This window comes from Lepeophtheirus salmonis, chromosome 8 (assembly GCF_016086655.4).
Source record: "Lepeophtheirus salmonis chromosome 8, UVic_Lsal_1.4, whole genome shotgun sequence".
In the NCBI taxonomy this organism is placed as follows: Eukaryota; Metazoa; Arthropoda; class Copepoda; order Siphonostomatoida; family Caligidae; genus Lepeophtheirus; species Lepeophtheirus salmonis.
Window position 1 is genome coordinate 20,305,386 of NC_052138.2, and position 23,455 is coordinate 20,328,840.

At 30.0% G+C, this 23,455-nt stretch overlaps 1 long non-coding RNA gene across 1 annotated transcript; it reads right to left on the minus strand.

The window, feature by feature from the left end:
- Positions 1–17,990: 17,990 nt before the first annotated feature.
- LOC139906206 (uncharacterized) lies at positions 17,991–21,609 on the minus strand. The gene is made up of 2 exons (XR_011781569.1): positions 21,530–21,609; positions 17,991–20,176 (listed from the first exon to the last, which is right to left on the minus strand). It is a non-coding gene; the product is annotated as an uncharacterized lncRNA (long non-coding RNA).
- Between the last annotated feature and the right edge of the window lie 1,846 nt (positions 21,610–23,455).

Genomic DNA, 23,455 nt, shown 5'->3' on the forward strand with positions numbered 1-23,455 from the left:
CTGAAAATCTTAGTAACTTCAAATTTGATTATACTACAAATGTGGACTTTGAACGGTTTTTATTATGTTTAAAACTACCAGGACTGATCAAATGCAAAAGTTTACTCAAGAAAGTCTTTCTAAAATCTTGATTTGTAATTTATATTTTAGAACAAAATTTATCAATAAATTATGATAAATATAAAAAAACCACTAATAACTTTCAATTATCCTTTTAAACGTGCAGTTTTCGTTAAACACAAATTGCTCAATTCTGAAATTTTTGATGCTAATTTTTCAAAATGTTAGTGCTCTTTTTTTCTTTTTGTACGCAAAAAAAATGCTCAAAAATGTTTAATCTAATTATCAATAATAGTTGGATGGTTGTTCATTTAAAAGCCTGCCAGTCCGTCTTTTGGAATTAGGTAACCCGATGCGACTCATGATAACAGTGATAAAATATCTATTTTTTGGTGTAGCTGGGCTTGTATGATAGGGCATGAACATACTAAAAATATATATATTATCCACAAGGTGTTGTGAAAGTCTGTAGCTGGTTGTTTAAAACTAAAGGACTCAAGTAGAAATTTTATAAAACTTGAGTCCTTTAGTTCAAACTAGTTAATTAAAAAATAGGTGAGCAACTACATCTATATTTTCTATTAAATAAATAATCATTCAGGGATTTGATTTATTTTGCTGCAAGAAGCTCCACTCTTAGTTGCTTTGCATAGAAACTAATATATGTAAGTAGAGTTAATAACTTTGCAAGAAAAAAAAGAGCTAAAAGAGAATGCGGGGAGCAATACATATAGTAATAATGAATTAAAACCCTTATTAATATCAGCTGTTTGTTATATGATGGGGGAGGGGAGAGGGGGGAGTGGATGAAATACTAGTATGAAAAAGATAACCTTGTACATTTAAATAGCATTACTGTAGAGAAAATATACATCTAAATTCACATGTTTTTTATTCTATTATGCATTTTAAAAACAATTTACAACAAAGATAGGCGATAATTCTTATTTCAAAGGGAGATGCTTACACCATGACGACCTATTAAAAAATGAGCAAATAAAAAGAAGGAGCACACTCGCCAACCGTTTTTTTTTTTTTTTTAATTCTAAACTGTGTTTTTTCTACAAAAATCCCTTCTGTAAGTCAAGGAACTCGACAAATACACACGATCAATTAGCTATGTAGCAACTTTTTGTCAGTTAGTGGGTGGAGAATACTTGAATCTTACTCTATTAGTAACTACGCAGCCTCCTTTAATTCACATTGCTAAAATTATCATGGGCTAAAAGTCAAATTGGTATGTGTATAAACCTAAATTGTTAAATGAAGCTAATATTATTAAATAATTCAATCCTGGAATTCCCAGGAAAATAAATATTATCCAGGAATTATGTGTAGCTGTAAAGCCCCGATAAATCCCAGGAGTGAACCCCTTATAAGTGCCCTTGAGAATCTGAACTCAAATTATAATCTGTGAATTTAACAAGAGCTCTGTTTACAACTGATTAATTATATATTTTCTCCAGAATCTCTATTTTTTTTTCTTCAATATGTAATTATTTCATCTGTATTAAAAGATAATAAAAAAATTTTTAAATCTTTTCGGTTCATTTGTGTATAAATTTATTATCCAATCTACTAAAAGGGTCAAATTCCATTCTAACTAGAGGTCATGGAGATAAAATTGTATGAGGGAGTGTTGAAAAAGTAATAATAGCTGTAGATTCACCTAAGATTAAATACCAAATATTAATAAAAGTCACACACTTATTCTTTATTACAGACAAAAAAAAATATACTAAGCTCATGAAAAGAAGTTGGGTGATTTTGGATGTACAATGAGATTAGAAAAAATGTTAATATATAAAATAACAAAAGAAAAGATTAGTTTGACAGATTTAATCACAGCTCTCATTGTAAGAGGTTGCGCGATTATATATTAAATATTGCGTTACCTTTTTAATATTTTTTTATTATACTTGTATATCTTAATGTTGGATTCGAGTATTAGTCGAACTTGAAAAAAAAATCGGTTTTAGTAACAAAGTATGACAATTTTCCCATAATTAAGCAAACTGTCACTAAATATTTTTAAGGAAAATTCGACTTTACTTAAACTCGAATAATCAAAACAAATCGAAACATTCGAGTGATGATCATTATTCAAATTTTTATTATCACTCAAAGGGACTGTTGAAATAAATAAATAAATAAGACCTTTCTTATGAAAAGAAGAGTTGCTATGGGACAAAATCGACTCAATCCAGAACTCAAAAACTCGAGATTGAATAATTTTACTCGAATTTAAGACTATTATGTTTATTTGTTGCATAGACACGGCGTTACCTCACTAACACACAAATTTACAAGGTATTTTGTTGTCTGCTGTTGATTTTTCTGTTTCTTTTCTCCTTACAGTGTTATGACGGTTGATGGTTTTAATTTGAATTAAGACTTGTTAGTGAAAACAAAAAAAAAAAAAATTTTTTTAAACAATTCATAAGGTAGGTTCACTGAAGTGCTTACGCACAATTTAACACGCATTTAATATCCTTTTTTATTATGATTATTATCCTTATGTAGTAACTTTTTTATTTTGGAAAATAATCTATGAAGTGAAGTGCTATAATAATAATAAAAAGGAAGAAATTATGTGTACTTAATGAGTGCGCCAGAACTTGTATTCCTTCAAATTTAGTCTCTTCAAAAAAAAAATGTTATACGTACAAATTTAGTCTTTTTATAAAAAAATGATTTGTCAAATTTGTCATTTATAAAAAAATTAAAAACTTTTTAGTCAAAATTGTCAAAAAAAAAAAAAGTCCAACAAACCCCTCTCCTTCAAAAAAAAAAAAGAAGTTTTTGGTCACTATTACATAGTTTACCAAAAAAATACTTGAAAATAAATTCCGATGTTGGTGCTAACTACCAAATGATTTCGGACCATATTTTTTTTCTGATACAATAAAAATAACGACGTGACATATGTTACAAAGTTGTATCAGTCCATAATATGATACTTAAAATCTCTCTAACCCCCGTCATCGGATCTTGAATAACGTCCCATATTTTAAAAAACCCTCTATATGGTATCATTATAACACATATTAAATTTAATTATCTGCTTTAGTTTACGAACTGAATTATTTTTTGTAAAATCTCAAGTATCTTTCATACACCAGAATAGTCAGAAATTACTTTTAATTCAGGCTTAATTATAGAATTTATTATTCCTATAAGCATTGGACTCACCGATCTGTTACCTCAGGTACACTAAATGTACAATTTATTTTGATGACAACCGTCGAGGTTTCTGCATCTTTTCCCTTAATCAGTGTTTTGAAAGTTCACTCGTTGAATTAGAATAACCGTTATTTTCAGTTCTGAACACTTCTCAACAATTATCAAATACTAATTCTATTGTTGAAAAAAATTGGCTAACTGCCAACGGATTTCGGGCCTTTTTTTCTGTCTATTTTTGTAATAAAGGTTGTGGGATACAATAAAGGTAACAACGTGTACAGGAAACTCATAGATGATTTATGATGACGTCGCCAGGTCATGTCCATGTTTATCAAAGTCATTTTCTAAAGATTGATCCACGAGACGTATTTTGTGTCCGATTGTAACGTATCCTTAAACGATATTACCAAACCAACATAGAAAATGTATTATTGTATGGATTTCAAACACTGTATTTCTTAAAATTAAGTCAATTTTCATCACCAATAGCTATTGGAAATGTAGATAAAAACGTTCTCATTTTAAATAGGAATAAAGAACACCAAGTCAGAGAATTAAAAGAATAATTAATTAAGGTTCTCTCCAGGGTCTTTTGTACTAGCAATATATTTAACTTATATATGCATGTATTTGCAAAATATCTTAAAATAGATTTAAGACGAATGGTACGTGCATTAAGTGGTAAAAACAGCCACGTTGCCACCTCCTCCCTCTGTAATAGTAATGATAATATTATTTCTTCAAACTGTGCCAATTATGGTTAACAATGCCTCACCATGAAGCCAAAGTGAAACTTTTGTGCCTACATGTTTATAATGAGAGTATATGTATCGTACATGTATTGTACAAAGTAGATAATATGAATACAATTACTTAGGGAAAAGGAAAATAAAAAGTGCAATTCTATTGACTAAAAAAAAAAAACACTCTTCATCTTTGGATAGTGTTGGGTCGGTCTAAAAAAATTAAAAAAACTGCATTCCTATCAGTCCGGTCCAAATAAAAATTTGTCAGTCCTACGACCAGACCTTATTGGTTACATTCTACGTCCTTTCAGATGTTCATCATAAACTCTTTCAAGAGACAAGACAGCATAAGTTAAAAGTAGGAGGTGTGTAGCTAGAAATAATATCAGAATAGAATACGTTTTCACACTTGATGTGACTGTGAGGGAGATGTTTAAAAGAAGGTCGCCCCCCCCCCTTAGAGCAACGCACGTGCTTTTTTTGGGGGGAGGGGAATTAATATTGACCCTTCATAAAGGGATCATTTATTTAAATTGGATAACTGACCTCCAAGGAAAACCATCTAGAGTTAGAAATTAACAGGCTTGCAGATCGAGTAGAAATGAGCGCCGTTCATCCATTCTGCTCATTTTTTTAACGCCTTATATCAACAGAAACTTTGAATGGCGTTTGTTTAGTGTTTTATTTCTTTGCTATTTTTTTATCGTTTTCAGAATACATCTTTTATCACAGGGCCTAAGCTAAACTAAGTAGCAACACGAAGACCACGTTATTAATTTTTTGACCAATTTTAGTTGTCTACTTGAATACTTTTTTGTCCTCACTACGAGGGTGTTGAGAGTATCATGAATGACTATAAAACTAACTAACAAATCTCCACAGCATTCAAAAGGTTAATCATGTGGATATATTTTTTTTTCTCGCATACTTCACAATAACAGCAATTAAGTTACATCATCTGTGCTACCTCGATGGTGATACCAAATGTTATTAAAACAAGAATAAGCAACAAGAAAATAGCAAGGCAAACATCAAAATCAAAAAATGTAGGTAGTAGTTGAAATTTGTTTATGTTTTTTGCACTGATTCCTTATTTATTAACGCCGTATTCACGGCATAACAAGAGCTAATTCGAATTGAACAAATCAACGTTCAGAAGCAGAAACTTCCATAGCTGACAAAATAATACGGTTTTATGTTACTAAGATAATGGATATGATTAATTATAATATTGGCATTTAATTGACCAATTAAGTGACAAGGATGGATATTTCAAGGATTCTAATAAAATAATATTTAATAAGGGAGTGGATGAATTATCATCATTTTCACAAATAACATTGACAGATAATAATGATTATATATTTATAAAATACAAATAGACGTACATTTTTATGATTTTGTGTATATGTAGCTATGTATGAACATTGTATGTATAATCCCCCCAACAGCAGGTAAGAATCACTCCCGCTAAGGTCTTTATGATTATTTTATACAGTAAAGAACCTTTTAAATTTAATTACGATAATCAATTAAGTTATACTCGTAGCTAGCAAGCATACTCTTAGTTACGCCCAGTTAAGTTAGGTGAGCCTTTTATAGTAAGTATCATGTACATGTATATATATATAAAATAAGCCATAATTTTTCTTGTCAAAAGGTATATTTACTACAACTATAGAATAAATGTATATAAATATTTTTAGGAAATATACAAAGACTCTTATGTCTACATATATAGGTACATGTAATAATAAAATAATGATAGGCACCTCTTAAAAATATATATATTAGCGTAATTGCTACTTACTAAGCATTATTATGTATGTTAAATGTTCAATCTACCTACTCCATAAATTATACCTTTCTACTGGCTTAACTATAAGGTTTAAGTTATGTCTTACTTAGTTACTTATAATATATACAATATACTACATAGTATTTAGGGATGTATGGGACCCGATATATCTCTCATGTGTATCACAACCTTTCCTCCGAAATCAAACGGTAAAAATGTCCAATGCCCAAAATCAGTGGGTATCTAGCCAATTCATCTTCTTAACTTTGGGTATATTTTGGGTCCATTTTGACCCTTGGGACTTGTTTTAGAGCTTATTCCAGTTCAGCCAAACAATGTTAAGAAAAAGACGCAGAGAATTTGACAGCTAAATACTAATTTTTTAGGTTGCTAAGGTAATATCATGTAAAGACGCGTAAGACATCTCATGAAACAATCTTTTCGAAATGACTTTGATAACATGGATATGAGGCATTGACGTCATCATCAATCAACTTTAAGTATTTTAGAAAGGTTTTTCCGTTATTGTGTCCCGCAATCTTTCATGCAAAAAGAAACAGAAAGATGGTTCAAAATCCACTGGTAGCTATATCCAACTATAGAATTAGTATTCAATTATTGTTGAGAATTGTTCAAAACATAAAAAAACGTTTATTCTAATTCAACCAGTGAACTTTCAAAACACCAATTAGGGGAAGAGAAGCAGAAACCTCGACGGTTGTCATCAAAATACACTATTTACTTAGTGTTAGTGATGTGGAGTTATTAACATTCAATGCTTATAAGAATGATAAATACGGAAATGAAACCTTAATTAAGAATAGTGGACGACTATTATCGTACATGAAAGATACTTGAGATTTTAGAAACATAATTCAATTCGTCAACTAACGCAGGTACTTTAATTTAATATGTGTGATTGATAATTATACCATAAGAGTGTGTTTTAAAATAAGATAAGTTATACAAGAGCCAATATTGGGGGAAATACCGATTTTAAGTTTCATATCAAGGACCGATACGATTTTACTACATTTGACACGTAGTTAACTTTATTGCATCTTCCAGTCTTTCATCCAAAAAGGAACAGAAAAAGGTCAAAAATCTATTGGTAGTTAGCCAACTCTTTCCAGAAATATAATGATTATTCATTAGTAATAATTGTCCGGAATTGTTCGAGCTTAGTAAGAGCTAATTCAAATTCAACCAATCAACATTCAGAGCACTGATTAGGAGGGGGGGTGGAAGCAGGCAAGATAATAAAATAACAGATGTCGTAAATAAGGATCAAAGTCATTTAAGCTTATTTCCGGGTAGCCTGTATAAAAAGGGGTTTTTAAATATGTAACGTTTTTACTAGGACCGATAACGTAGAAGGGACCGATTTTAAATCCTTTATTAAGGAATTATACAACTTTACTGTTTATAAGTAAACGCAGAATAATATCCATAGATGGTGCTGGATCAATCCTAAAACTGATTGTCTAATCAGTCTTCTTTTTCCCCCCTTTCAGTCTTTTTTTTTTTTATCGGTCCGATCTTTTTCAACATTCTACGGTCCTAGCTATCTTTAAATCTATTCTTCACTTATAGCTAGGATTGAATATTATAAAAACAAAGAAAATACGAATTGATAGCTAGAACGTATAATAATTGATCCCTTTATGAAGGGTCAACATTACACTCAATCCCCAAAAAAAAAAAAAAGTATGAGTGTAGCTTCAAGGGGGGTGACCGTCTTTTTCAGCAACTCCCTCACAGTCATATCAAGTGAAAACGTATTCTATTCTGATATTATATACTTGAAATGAGGTAATCTCCACAACCTCTTTACCCCAGGAGTTCCTATTCATCTAACAAATTGAATTATGTCTCGAATTCATAAGTGGGACAACAAAAAACTAATATTGGAGGTCAAAAGATCGACATTGAGCGACGTTTTTAACTATAAACTATTCCCTACTGGTGTTTAATTGAGCGTGTGTAACATTATATTATGACTTTATAGATAAACATCAATATATAATTTAGAATTGATTGATGTGAGTTCTTACAAGTGCTGTACGGTATACCGGTACTACATTTAGAGGTTGGAACTCCAGTAATTGCAGTGACAAGACATCAAGAACAAGTTGTCCTACAAATTACGTAACTCCCTCCCCTATTCCCTTAACTCGACATTACTTCCCTAACACAAAAATACACATATTACAAATACACATACTACATGTGAATTTCCATTAACGATATTTTTGTTTTTATAATTTTTAGTAGGGCTCAACTCGTCTTTCAAGTTTTTGAATAAGTTTTGATAAATGAAAAATAATGCATGGAGCAACAACTTTTAAATAGCACTTGTGGCTTGTTTTGAGGCCTTTATGACACAAAATTGTGGTTGTAAATCATGTAATTTTGAACTTTCTTGATTGATGAAACAAATGCGTGATAAATGCAAAAGGGATTGATTGAATATTATTGAATTTCCATCCAATCGCGTGAGACTTGAGAACCCTGTTTTTATCGAATAAGTACCAAAGTCACTTTTGTACCGGTTCTGAACAAATATTGGTATCATGACAACACACTAGTTTTACATCGTTAGACATAATATCCCCTCAAACTTTAAAAAAACACCTGTAATTGCATATTACAAAAACAAAAACATAATAGCCGTTTAATGAAAGTGATGATGGAATGATATATGTAGGTATATAGAGCCACACCTGATAAACGGGATATTGCTGTTATGACATGTATATAGATGGATAGTACATACTTATTCTAATTCAGCTATGTTGTTTAGTTAGAAAAAGCTAATATTACATACATTTAGTGTTGTTACAATATTAATATTTCCGTACGGGTTCTGGTATTCTCAAAATTAGTATCGGGACTTTGTTACTTTTTCTAATAAAAAATTAAAGACAACAATTTTGTTAATGGCCATAGAGTGTGAGCAAAATAAAAACATATTTTATCCACAGTGCGGTGTGATAGGTCTATATAGGGGCGTCCGCAGTGGGAGGACTCAAGGCGTTGAAGCCATCCCCCCCCCAAAAAAAAAAAAAAAAAATCCAAATTTCTAAAAAATGTATTTCTTCAAAAAATAAACCCGAAAAATTAAATTTTTGTTAACAGCTGAGAATAGCTATGGATTTTTTGAAAAAATCTCGAAAATTTTAAATTTTGATTGTTTTATATCCAAATTTCAAAGAATCAAAAAATATATAATCCTGTAAACGCACCAGCCCCTCTATATTTTTTAATAAATTATATCATTCAGGGAGTTATATTACTTTGCCGCAAGATAGCGCCACTCTCTGTCGCTTTGTTTACAAACTATTTTTAATATTTGTAAAAAAACATTCCTGCCCCATTCCGATGAATTTGTTTCAGTCCTTAGTTATTCGTTCCAGTCTAGTCTTAGGAACGGTCTTTTCGATCCTTACGACATTCGGTCTTTATGAATGTCAGTTCTTGGAACCGGTCCTTTGAATTTTCACTAAAAATGTCGGTGGTTTATTAAACAAAATATGAAGTATGTATTCAGGGGCATCTGCAGGTGTTGGGCCGGAGGGGCTGTACCCTACCCCCATATTAAGGAATTTTTGCTTTTTACTAGAAAATTTAACATTAAAGAAATTTCAAAAAGATTTTAAAATATTTTTTTACAATTTTTATCCTAAAAAATGTATTTTTGAATTTAATAATTAAAAATTCTAGAAACCAAGCCCCCCTCCCCCCCCCAAACAAAAAAAAATAATAATATATGATCCTGCGGACACCCCTGGTATTAAGAGCATTGCATAAATCTTGTAAAAAATATTCATGTTTTCATTATAATTATGAAAACATTATTTATTTTCTTATTGATATAATTTACTCTATTATATAACCTGTGATGCATAAAATATGTCATGTCGGTATGTTAAAATAAAAGGAAACAAAAATGAAGGTGGTAATCCTGACAATTTGATGAATGTTTTGGAGGAGAGCAGAGGAGCAGTCATGGAATTTTATAAAATCAGCTGTTAGCAGCTGTGAGAGTAAGGAAATAAATACAAATCCTGCTTCTTCTATAGCCAGGTCATTTAGGTTGGAATTACTCCGATGTTGACCCTAAATTCAACTCCGAGTCCAACAAGCACTTTCACGCGTAACTCTCGAGCAAACTTTCATTGTTACTATCTGCCTTTCATGAGCACACACGCACTAGTTATTCTTTTATAATTACATATCTCAATAATTAAATAATAATGACATCAGTTATGGAAAATAAAAAAATCTTTTAAAATTACCAACTAGAAAAGCTGCACCCACTTTCTAGTACATATTTTATACATCTCTGCCTTTAACAAAATAGTTAAAAAGTGGGAAAAAACGACGTCACAAGAGATACGTTTTACCTTCTTTAAGGACCGAAAAGAGGGACCAGAATCCACCTCAGTCCTCGATCCTAAATAAAGACCGGCTCAACACTACTCAATGGGACTTTGGGAGATTTTTGGTTTGGGTATGAGACTAGGTAGGAAATTTGAATACGTTATAAAATACAACTTTCATTCTAGTTTTATTTTATCGAATGTAATTATATAACTCAAAAATCGGGAATTTACGTCTATTCCAGAACTTTTTATTGGCAATTACCGTTTCTAATATCAATTTAGTTTAGTATTGTTTTGATTGCAGCATTGCCCCCTGTAAGACTACAGCACCGGTATACTGAACAACAGTCATACCTATGAATTATATACAGCAAAGTATGATGTTTCAAATAGACAAATAAGATATAGAATACGTAACTTTTGAGCAATTGATATGTTTTTCATTTGATCACTATTTTTGTTTGGTTTATGTCTTTTGTTCGATAATTTATAGTACGTAAGTGTTGAGGGGAGTGGCTTTAAAGGATGCATAGTGCATTGAACTTGATTATCTATTTTTGCATTCATATGTTATTTGTATGTAAGTTAGACTGCCTCTAAAATACATCACTGAAATCCAATTACGAGAGAACAGTGTTTTCTGGTTCAGTATGCTTAAAATGTGATATTTTCACATATTAAAATAACCTCCTTACAAATGTTGAAACTCGGTCTAAGACCAAATTTATTTATAGTATGGCATTAGGGTTCATACATTTATGACGTCACGAAAAAAGTACAATTTTTAACGTCCCTCTCTCACCCTGCAGACGCTCCTGTTGATATACTTCATATTGAAAAGGTTTGTTGATCAGAGAAACAGTGATCAGTTCTCAATGTAGGAGACTCCTTCCCTCATTCCGGAAAAATGTTTCAACCGGTAACTGGACAGGAGGCGTCTGCAGGCTGATAATCAAGGGCTAATTAAGGAATATGAGCTTTTTTCCCAAAAATTTAATTTTCGGATTATTTTTCAAAAAAAAAAATTGCATAACCAAGCCCCTTAATGTATATCCCCTTAAGTTATTTTTTCTAGATTTGAACGATTGTAGATTCTAGACGGAGGAAAAAATAAAATAAAGATCATAAGACTAAATAATATATATTTTTTTTCTTTTCTAAAAAAACACGCGCCATTTTGGCACTTCTTATGTTTTTTTCCCTCTGTTTGTTTATTAGATTGTTTTCCTGTTAATCACCAGGATTACGGCAAAAGTTACCGTTCGAATTTGATATAACTTGTTGCGAAGATTAAAAATGGTCAATGTAAGAGGCCATTAAATTGTGAGAGGTCGTAGAAAGAAGGTCAAAGTAGCACAAAACGTTAAAAATACATAATTGGCAATCACTTTGGAAGATGTTAAGGTAAAGAACTCAAATTGGTGTTATCATCTAGGTTTAATTAAGATGCTACATACAGCAAAAAAATCCATGGTCAAGACTTAAGGTCAAAGTAACACAAAATGTTAAAATTGCAATATCGACCATCACTTTGAGATACAGAGATGAAATCCTCTAGTAAACAAAGAAATGGTGCTGACTCAGCATGCTGACATTATCACTACAACAAATGAATATTGTCATCACGTCTAGAGCAAATGATTATTATTATAAGTAAGTTTGGAATAAAATGCATATTGTTAAAAATTAATGTTAGATTTATTTGCACTTTGTGGCACGCAATGCATATATAACACATATTAAAGTATGAATGCAAAATATATCGTTAAATTCGTGTTCAATCCCGTACATTTTTGGCTGTAACATAGAGAAGAAATTTTAAAAAAATGGCCATAGGTGGAGATTTGCATTACACCAAGTGCCCAATCTAGTTTTTGTTTCTTCTCAATGGAAAAGTTGCAATATACAATAAAAGTAACGTCCTTAAAGTGTTTAATATCGAATATAAATAAAAGAATCATATTAATTATCAATTGATTGGAAAATCGAGGGTTTTTGTGTGTTGAGCGTTGACCATACGCTTATAGTTATACCAGGAATTGACATTTCTTTAACAGAATTTAAGTAGAATTACTTAGATGATTTGACGAAATTATAAATTAAAGTAGGAAGTACCATAGATTGACTCAAGTAAAAATTTATGTATATTTCATCAAACATTATTTCGCAGAATTATAATTGAATACTCTTTATTCAGCTACCCTAAATAGGATTTTTGACCTTACGTCTTTAATGGATTGCATTCCACTTTATGAGCTGTAAAAACGTTGAATTATTGTACAATGTACATATTATGTTGAAATGGTTGGTGAAGTGTATGCTCATATATTAGAGTGGTTCTTAAATTTGTCCAAAAAATGTTCCTTTTGGAAGAAAAAAATAATAGAATATTAAGTTTGAGTCATATTCACCATTGTTTAGAGCAGTGGTTCTCAAAGGGGGTACGCGGTTCCCTTGGGATACTTGGAGGTACTCCAAGAGGTACTAGAGATTTTGAAATAACATTTTACATGTGGTATATAACTCAGGGAAGGACTGGAAGGGCTATGGCCCTTCCCCAAATTAAGGAATTTTTGTTTTTACTAGAAAAAATGTTATATTTAAAAAGTTTATTTAATTTTCTATGAATAGCTATTTTTTTCAAAAAAAATTTATAATTAATTTTTTGTCAACAGCTGTGGATTTTGGATTTTTTTCCCGAAAACTTAATTTTTAATATAATAATTATTATTATATAAATGTTTCGTTGTTGTCCAAAATGATCCTGATAATAATTCTAATTTTCTTGGAATCTTCACACTATATCAATCAATTGGGAAAAATTCCCAAATCGAAATTCGCAATTTTTTTGCAGAATTTAGTTTTTTTTTATTCATAAAGCCATTTGATGGAGTTTTATTAAAGTTTATGGAAAATTTGTCAATTTAATGTTTTAAAAATATCAACTTTGATTTCCCAAAATGGCGTCTCCTTCAATTATGATCCAATTTATACTTGATTCTTATACGTTCTACCCACACGCCTCCTCCTTTAAACTTACGGTATCTTATTCAAATAAGTTATGAATTATGATAAAATTTCAGCTATTGTAGTTACCAATAAGGATCTGTCCTTGGACTGACAAAATTAATCAGAACCAGAATGATGGGTCTGCAGTCTTTTTAGTTTTATTTAGACCGATCTAACAATAGTGATAAGCGATAACACAAGTATATGTCATAGGTTGTTGCTATATTTTCTTATATTGACAATTTTCAGGTAAAATTGTAGATGTTTAGAAACTTCAAATGCTCTATGTAACCTCTTAACATTGATATTTTCAACTATTTCTTCCAAATATAAATTTAAGAACCAGTCTAATGTGCTTACATTGTACAAAGAAAAGAACACAAAAATATTATTTTTAGCATATAATTCAATTCACGACAGTCATAACCCTTCCTTCCATAAATCATACGTTTTATCATAAATTATAATTAATGCATACTTTATTATTAGTAGAACTGTATAAAATATGATCTAAACGTGGGTAAAAAAAATTCTTGTTGGTAATCTGAGTGGTTTTTTTATTTTCCAACGCTGTTATTAAGAGTATTATGAATCAATTTTATTTAGAGAACTTTTAAATATAAAGTAATCATTAGCGCGTGTGCTCATGACAGATGGAGAGTATCACTAAGGATTTGTTAGGGAGTTCTTAGTGAGGATGTGGAAATTGTCAAAGTCCTCGTGAGCATACATTTAAGAAAAGGTTATGTAGCTAACGTGCAAGATATTCGTACTCTTATTAATAGGGCATGAGCGTTCTTTACTTATAAGAAGAGTTGACATTTTTGTAAGGGAAAAAAGAGCGCAAGGAGAAGGCGGGAGTGAGACATATGGTTAGTGATGAAAATCGTGTGTATAATGGAAAAGTCATTTGTGAGCAGGGCTCAATTTAGCGCCGCTCAAAATTCTTCAACGGGAGTACGTCCATTGTTTTGAATAACGAGCGAGAGCGGGAGCGCGCTCGATAATTTAGAAAAGCGAAAAAATCGCTCGAATTTTCGCTCATTTATATAAATTTGTATTACTTTTTCTGTTTTCTGCATCTTATGGGATTACATCGAAATATTTGAGAGTGAAAGAATAATTTTGAAGATTACAAGGAAAAACGGTGAAATTTATATCTCAAGATAAGGTAGAATCTTATTTATAAACTGTATCTTTGGCTCTCTGCTGTCTTCAGTTGATGAGTTTCCCTCTCATGTAGCTGGCCCTCTAAGAATACTCAGTCATCAGTTCCCTCAGAGATACCGCCAGCTCCTTCGAGTGTGGAAATGACGTTGGAAGATAAATCTTTCTTTTTTGACAATGAAATTTCCAAACTTAAATACGATTTTCTTATATTTTTATCTAGTAAATTGACATCAGATCTCAAATTCTTCCGCAAGCATAAGCTCAAAAACTCAATAGCCCTGTGTTCAACTCAAACTAAATATCAGGCTTAACTTGATGATAATACACGAAACCTTGTAATAACATTTGCCCTAAGAGAGTGGTTCCCAAACTTTTTGTGCACAAGGCACACCAAAAGAAAAAGAAAAATTTCTTCAAACACCTGTTTTAATTAAACCAATTATTTAGATAATTATAAGCTATTGCTAATAGTTTATGATTGTCACAAATCGTATGAACTGAACTGGCCTCAAGACACACTGTTTGAGAACCACTACTCAGTTGCACTTACTATTATCTTATTTACATGTGTTAAAGATATTTGAATATTTGACAGAATTGCTGTTAAATCTAATCAAGCACAAATGTGATTTATACACTGCTGTCCTCAGCTTCCGTTGAGAGAGTATTTTCTAAAGGTGGTCAATTATTTAAGGATAGATACCAGAGTTTAAAAATAAAAACTCTGAAAAAAATAACTCTTGTCAAATGATCAAATATCCAATATTTAATATATTAAACATTGGATTAATCCTTTAATGGATTTTCCTGATTTTAAATATAATTTTAGATCTTTAAGTCTTATTTATTATTTTACCTTATTTCTCTTCATTTTTATGAAATAAATAGTAGGTTTTAAAAAAATTCAAGGAAATTAATTGCAATCATAAAGAGTTGTCAAACTCAAATACTCCAATACGAGCGAAGAAATGAGCGCCGCTCATTTAGGGCGCTCATTGCTTTAAAAACGAGTGGGGTGAGAGAACACTCACAAAATTTGTAACTGAGCGGAAGCACGCTCAGGATTTCTTGAGTGCACTAATGTTCTGATAATAGGCATATTAAAAAATAGAAACCGAAAAACAACATGGTAACCCTGACAATATGAAGAATGTTTTGAGGAGATCAGCTACAATCAGCTGTGAAAAGAGAGGAGGAAGAGAAGGAAATAAATAGGGCATTGATAGAAATTACTCCGATGTCGATCCCCAATTTTACTATGAGTCCAATAAGGACTTACAATAATAACTCTGCAACAAATCCTTGAGGTTTCTCTCGTTCTTTAATTAGCACATATGAATGTTCAATCAGGTTTTAAATATAATTTAATCGGTTTAGGAAAGGAAGTTCACGACTCAGGAATGAAATAATGATGAGAACTGCTAAGAAAAAGAAAATTCATTCTTTAGATTAATCCCAAAATATGGGCCAGCTATAAAAATTCACACGATTTACATCACTGCATATGGTATTTTGGAATTAAGACCTTTGTTAATATCAGCTCCATGCTATACGATTTTGGGGAAAAAAAGAATTACTGTTATAAAGAGGAGAACCTTCTTCATTCATAATAGCATTAATGCAAGTAAAATATTGTACTCAAATTTAAATTAATACATATTTATCCTATGCCGTATTTTTAAAACAGTTAAAGTAAAGATAGGCAATAATGCTCATTTCAGAGGCAGAAGTTAACAACACGACGTCTGATTAAATAACGAACAAATAAGTAGAAAATGCACACGGAACGACCGTTTTTCCTTTTCTAATTTTTAAAGGTAATTTTTTCAAAGCAAACATGTCAACTCTACTTATTAGTAGTTCTTTTGCATACATACAAGATAGTTGTGCCTCCTTGCGTTTGTTATTATTACCTTCGCCAACGAAGTTGTACAAAGGTTTTGTTTTCATCTCAGTTGATCCCCCAAAAATTGACCTATTGTGATTTTGTGTATTGTATTTTGGCTAATTTGAGTGGCATTTTGCGGACCCTCCAAAGAGTTGATAAGAATAATTTGTTCATAGAAATTACATTTAATATTTGAGATATTTTTGGGTACATAATTCTACTACTCCGATAACTCAACCTTGCATGGATGGTTATAACAAATCGTATTCCAAGAATATTTGTGTGATGATAACAAGAAATGATAATACAATTTTTTTTTACAAAAAATAAACCAAGGATGGTTCTATATTCATTATTTATTGCTCTAAAATTTATATTATATAAATATTTCAATTAATCTACTTTACCACCCGATATTTAAGGTTAATTATTATGAAAATATCCAACTGAATATATTAAGCTATGGTAATTGGTACTCCCATATTTAATAGGAGGTGTTTATTTAAGTGAGAAGAATAAAAAGCTTTAGAAATAATAACTAGAGAAAAAACTTCATCTCCACTGAAACTCAATTCCATTGTCCAATTTTGTTAATTTGTTTCTATTCATTATGTTGTGAATTAATTGAATACCAGAGGGACACCTGGTTTTAAAAACTTGCGACTCAACTTGATCTCATAATCAAAGCCTCAAGACTTGACTTGGACTCTATAGCTAAGACTAGCGATCTGTAGGCTAGTATATAGTACTGAACTTACGAAAAGCCTAAACTCTATGGACCTTATATTATAATTATGGACTAGGAAATGTTCTCAAAAAAAAAATGATCAGAATATGTTCTGGACTGGACTAACATAATAAGGACATTTCCCCACTTCTGCTGAATTCTATTCAGCTTTCGACAAGGACTCTGAAAGGAGTGTCTACTTGAGTAACATTAGTTTTGAAGTAGCCTTAATTATTTAGACTCATAATATTTGCATACTACTGTATGTTCCAGGGTCCTATGATTTTGACTCAAAATAATATGCTGTAATACAAGAAGGAATATCTAATTTATTCCGCGTTTATTCTCTCTTCCAGGATTATAACTAACTAATATTCTTATTTTATCTCTGATAAATATTGTAATAATAAAGGAATTCTCATTAATCAAATTATTTGATTGAAGATGTGAAACTAAGTCTATTAAATTTGCAAAAATTATAATTTAAAATGTGTAGTTTTTTATAACATGCTATTGTAAATATGTATAGCCATCACTTACGTCTAAAATATAATTTAGCTTTCGAAGTTCAAATTCTTAAATAATTTTAGTCTTCCATTGGTTTTAATTAAATTTGGATATAAATAGTTGAAAATAAAATTTTGTAATGTTTGTTTATTTACTTATATAACGAGATTCTAATTAAGTATGAATTTTGTTTTTGGATATGATGGATATTTCATCTGGTTTTATGTCTTACTTTTTTTGAAATACAAATTTACTGACTTACCATATCGAGACTGTTAATCATACTAGTATCATATAATTGCAGTATATTTTAATTAAATGGGAGGATCACATTGTTGAAGGATTTGGAATATTAGAAGTAGACAGTCTTATAATTAGAAATGAAAAAGTTATCAATTTTATAGATTAAGATGTACATTTAGTTTAGATAATAACAATATTTATTATTATACACTATTATATTCCCTATTAAATTGATTTAGCTGTTTGCTTGAAAAAAATTATTATTTGATTATCATTTATTAGTTAATAAAGAATTTCGGCTTTATTTTAAAAGTAAATGGTGGTGACGTTTAGTTTCGATTTACAAAATTAAATATAGTGGAATGAAATGCAAGAAATAAATTTGGATTTTTTTTTCAATTTTTCCCGACTTTTTGCGTATGGAAATAAATTGATTCCGACTAAAATACAGAATAAACTTATTTGTTTACATCTCAATATTGATAATCTATTAACATTAAAACAAAATTATTCATAAATTTAATAATAAACAAAAATCAGTATTTGGTTTATTAACAACCATAATTAATTATACGAGTATAACATAAATATAAACATATACTTTTATAATGTGTTTTTATCCATAACCAATTATTATGAAAGCAGAAGGTAGACATCAAAAAACCTTCAAACAATAATAATCTTCTAATTCATTGTATAGATTATGACTTGTATTTTGTACAAATAAGTTTCTTGTACGATTTTTTGTAATGTTTTTTAATGCAATGTGTGCAATATCCACATTTTTTAATCTCCTTTTCAAATATTAACTGTGCAAATTACATCCACCACATAAAAACCACTTCTTTTTTATTCCTCGTGATTTAATCACATAGGGAAGTTCTCGATCTGGATCTAAAGAAGTAGCTAAATCCGTATTTGTGCTATCAACGTTAAATGATGTCCCTTATAATAGAAAATAAGTAGATTAAAATTTTTTAAATGAAGCAACGGGAAATGATAAGTCATATCTTCTAATAAATTACTCAAAGAATATGAGGAAGTATCTTGTAGCAAATAATTCGTTGGTAAATATAAAATTGATTGACTATCTTCGGTTAAATTGTAGGAGATGAAGTTGACGGAGGAACGAAATCGTTATGGTTAGAAGTAGATGGAAACACAAAATCGATATCTTGAGAATAAGGAATATTAACTAATTTTGTATCGGATAAGTTAGATTCGTTTTTTTATAGACTTTACGAAAAGCTTCTTTTTTTTCATTAAAATAAACCAAAGGAACGGCATTATTCATTTGATATTCCATTATGACCTCCTGTAATTTATTTTTTATTAAAATATATTCTTCATGAATAGATAATGGCAAATCAGAGTACGGAATTCCAGGTTTTAAGAAATTTATAGGAATAGCTAGTGTACTATCGAACCATTTTTTTAATATGTACAACTCTAGGAAAAGCCGATGTGAATATGTGATAATTTTTATTCCTTTTAGAGGACGGAAATAATTGTCTAAAAATGTCTTCCAATTATACCACTTCTTGAATGATATCACACAACATTTAGTAAATGCATTTTCAACTGCTTCCACTAAATTTTCAACACAATCAATTTTTTGCTGATAAAGGTATGTTTTTGAAATGACACCGAAGCTGCGGTCTGACGAAAACTTTGAATAATTTTCGGGAAGAAAGTGAATAAAAATTTCATCAAATGCACCACAAATAACCATGTATGATCATAACAAATATGAAAAACATCGCTACGCCTTCCCATTATACCCAACTCGGGACACACAGATTTCCAATGACGAATGAAAGTTTGTCTACTCCAATATTTATCGTATCCTTAATCCAAACATGATTGTTTATATTTATTATATACAACTTCCCCATTCCAATGGCTTGGAGAAACGCATGGGTTTGAGATCTTAATGAGATGCAACTCTTCCCGGTACAAAAATACCATAATCCTTCATCAGGTTCTCCAGATATATTTAATACCTTCTCTCTTTTCATTTATATTTTGATTGTACAGGTTATTATATGGATTTCTAGTCAATTTATGATGTTCATGTTTGAACTGATTCTTTAAATAATGAGTATATAGCCTTTGAACTGTACATCTCCCTATAGCGAAAAGGTAAGAAAAAGTTGTCAGACAAACTCTCCGTCCACTAATTTGTAATTTGATCTTCCTTATCCAGGGCAGCAAAATGTCCTAACACATAAGCTTCATGACTCAATGGAGAAATAGAAGGTATTTCTAATCATTGATTTCGTCGATAAGAAACGTCTTCGTGGCTAATTCAATTAAAACAAGGAGTTTTATTTCCAAAATTATACAAAGGTACCAGAACAACCATTTTCGAGGAACCTATTAATTCCTTGTTCTTCTTCCACATCCCCATCGCGAAATGCTATATGTCCTTGTTTTGAAGGTCGGATCTCAGAGATATCGCTAACAAATGAAGATGAAAAAGGGGGAAGTAATGATAATATTAATATAACTAATCAACAGAATGATAGTGTCAAAGAATTAAACATAATTAAATAGTAAGAACTTCATTTTAGATAAGCCGGTTAAGAACCTAATAATACCAACATGAATATGAATTCTTTCCTATAACATAATTTCATCCTTTGTCATATTTGAGAGGCTATATCGGCTTCACTGATGTATTAACCTTTGTTAAATATCCATTTAAATTAAACTACAGATTATAAGCAATAATAATATACCCTGTTTTTGTGAAATTTTTGAGAAAAAGTGGTAAAATTTATAGTTACAAGAATATTTTTTCTTTCTTATGAAACAAAAATAGCTAAAAAATAAAAATCACCCTTTCTCCTATCCTTCTATTTTTTGCATTATCATTTCCTCTTATCATCACACATATGTAGTATAACAAATATTTTTATTGACTTCATTAATAAATTGTCCTACTGTAGTCCATAGATTGGAATACTGAACAACCTTTTAATTTTATAGGAAAAATTACTTAGCTCAGGTACATTTACTTATCAAAAATCTGAAAAATATTATTTATAAAATATTTATGCGGTTTTAGGTTTGAAATGTAATGTTCAAGTTTCATTCAAAACACCCCTTACAACCCAAACAAAAGGCAATTATATCTTACAAATTTCAAAAATACTTTAGATTTTTTAACTAATTCCAGTAGTCTCACATGAGGCGTTACTCTATAAATCGATTTAAGTTTTTAGAGTATACTCCAGTTAAATAAAAATGCACAGAATATTTCATTGCCGGCTGTCATTTTTTTCTGCTTATTTTTCCTAATATCATTGTTTTAAACGTTGATTGGTTAAATTGTTAAAGCGTGAAGCATTTCAAACAACTAATTATCAAATAATAATGTCATTCTTGGGAAACTTATTTTGAGGCTTCCACATAGTCCCATTCTCATTTACCCTTTTAATAGCCTTGATTCAGAGTTATCTTTGTTCCATATTACGAAGTGGGAAACAAAATAATTTTGGGTTTTCAAGCCCTTTTCTATAAGCATTATTGCAACCTACGACGTAATAGTAACAATAGGGCTTCTTTTTATGATTTTGAACACTCATAAAACCCAGTTGACTGTTATTACATATTAATAATAGCTAATAAGTAATTTTCTTGATATCTGTCAATTGAATATAATACTCAGTTCATAACATTCAACAGTTTATCGTATATTACTAATTTTCACAACCAGGGGGATAAACAAACGCACATTGAGTTAGTTCTAACATTGTCGAATGATTATATCCTTCTATTTTCTTGATTTGTAAGATATAATATGCTTACTTGCTAATTATTTATATTTACTTCCATTTTTACACAACATCTTTCTATACCACGGAATTTTAAGTTTCATTATTTAACTTCAAGTAATCTATTGCCTAAAATCAAATGTAATAAACCCGAATTGGTAGTTTTCTTTAATACATTGTTTACCAAAATAACATTTTGATCCAAATTCACTTTTCATCTTTAAGAAAACGTTTAATTTGAAATAATAATTAATTATATTTTAAAATAATATCTGAAGATTATTGAATATATCATTTTTTATTGATATTTTTTTTGTACCTGGGTGCAATTTTGTTCTTCTTTAACTTTTCTTAATTATACAATATAAAACTTTCTTTTTACATTACATTATTAATTTTTCAAAAAACATAGAATTATAAATTTAATACATACAACAAATCTTATACACAAAATCTAAAATATCACCTGGTGAAGGAGTCTTCGTACATCTAAACTTATAAAGCATTTTTGCTATTTTTATTATGGTTAAATCTTATATCTTCTGATGGGGGCAATATTCATAGATATAGCGAAAATGATTTGCCTTTAATATAAATCTAATATATCTCATACATAGTTGAGGTTTGATTGAGCAAATTAAGAATTATGCAAAAGCTAGATTATAAAAGTCAATAAGAAAAATAATTTTTAGGGATATTTAAGGTGTTTTGTCAATTTCTTTTTACGTTTATTTAATCCTTTTTACACTTACTTTTTATGGGGTTGAGGTCATTTTTGAGAGTGAAAATATTAATAAATATATACACTCAATATTTATAAGTAATTTTTTTTTCCTTGGCTTCTTAAAGAGTAACTTATCTCAGTACAGAATGAATATCACACATCAGAACATTATGCATACTATATCCTTAAAAGCGACAATAAAAGTTACTAAAATCATATAATGATAAAATAAAATTCATAGTGTATTAATTTTTTGAAGATTAAAATGGCGTTCTCAAATTCGATAACAGTTGCTGACAAGGCGCTTGGCTTCTTGTTCACTGATATAATTATGTACACGGCTGCTCTGCATTTCAAGATCAGAACATTTAATGCCATTAAATTTGTTCTCCCGTTATAAATGGGGCGTCCTAACTGGCTTTACCAAGTATTTCTTAGCAAACTAGATGTTAATATCATTTTTTGGGATTAGAGTGTCCTTATTAGTGTTTTTATTGGTTTAAGAGTAAAAACAACGTATTTGAAACATACAAAACAACTTATTTGCTGCTTTCATATGATAAATTCCTATTCATAGTTTAAAAAGTTTGATCTTGGATAAAAATTAATAATTACAACTTTAGAATCTCGATCCATGGCTAGAGTTCCATCCAATTGTAAAATATCTTTTCGACACTACTGATTATGCCTGTGCCTTTATCTATAAAAATAAGAATGATAGAAATTATTAGGATGAAAAGCTTAAGAAATTTTTATTGGATCGATGGACGATGTGGATCGTTATGTTATATTCAGAGGTGGGAGAATGTCCATATATATTGCAAATCCAAGTATAGTTTAAAGTCTATTACATACTAAGTATCAAATCCTAGTGAACATGTCCAAGTCCTTAAATAGTCTTATAAAGCTCAGTTTGGATCCCAAGATTTCTTTTGAGGTCATTTCAAGGTTTTTCTTGAAAAAACAATATAGATTTAGTAAATTGTTAAATCGTGAAATTCATATCATTATCGTTAATACTGTACTACTAAATCTGACTCAAATTGAGTTTAAAAAATAATGAAAGGTACTAAGAATAGTCATATATGTCCAGTCTAAAAAATTGGAATGATTATGAAAAATGGTCCAGTAAAATCTACAGTCTTTGATTTTGAACTCATATCAAACCTTCAAATCCCCATCTCTGATTATATTGAATATATATACATAAATTTATGATTCATTAAGGAAAATTTA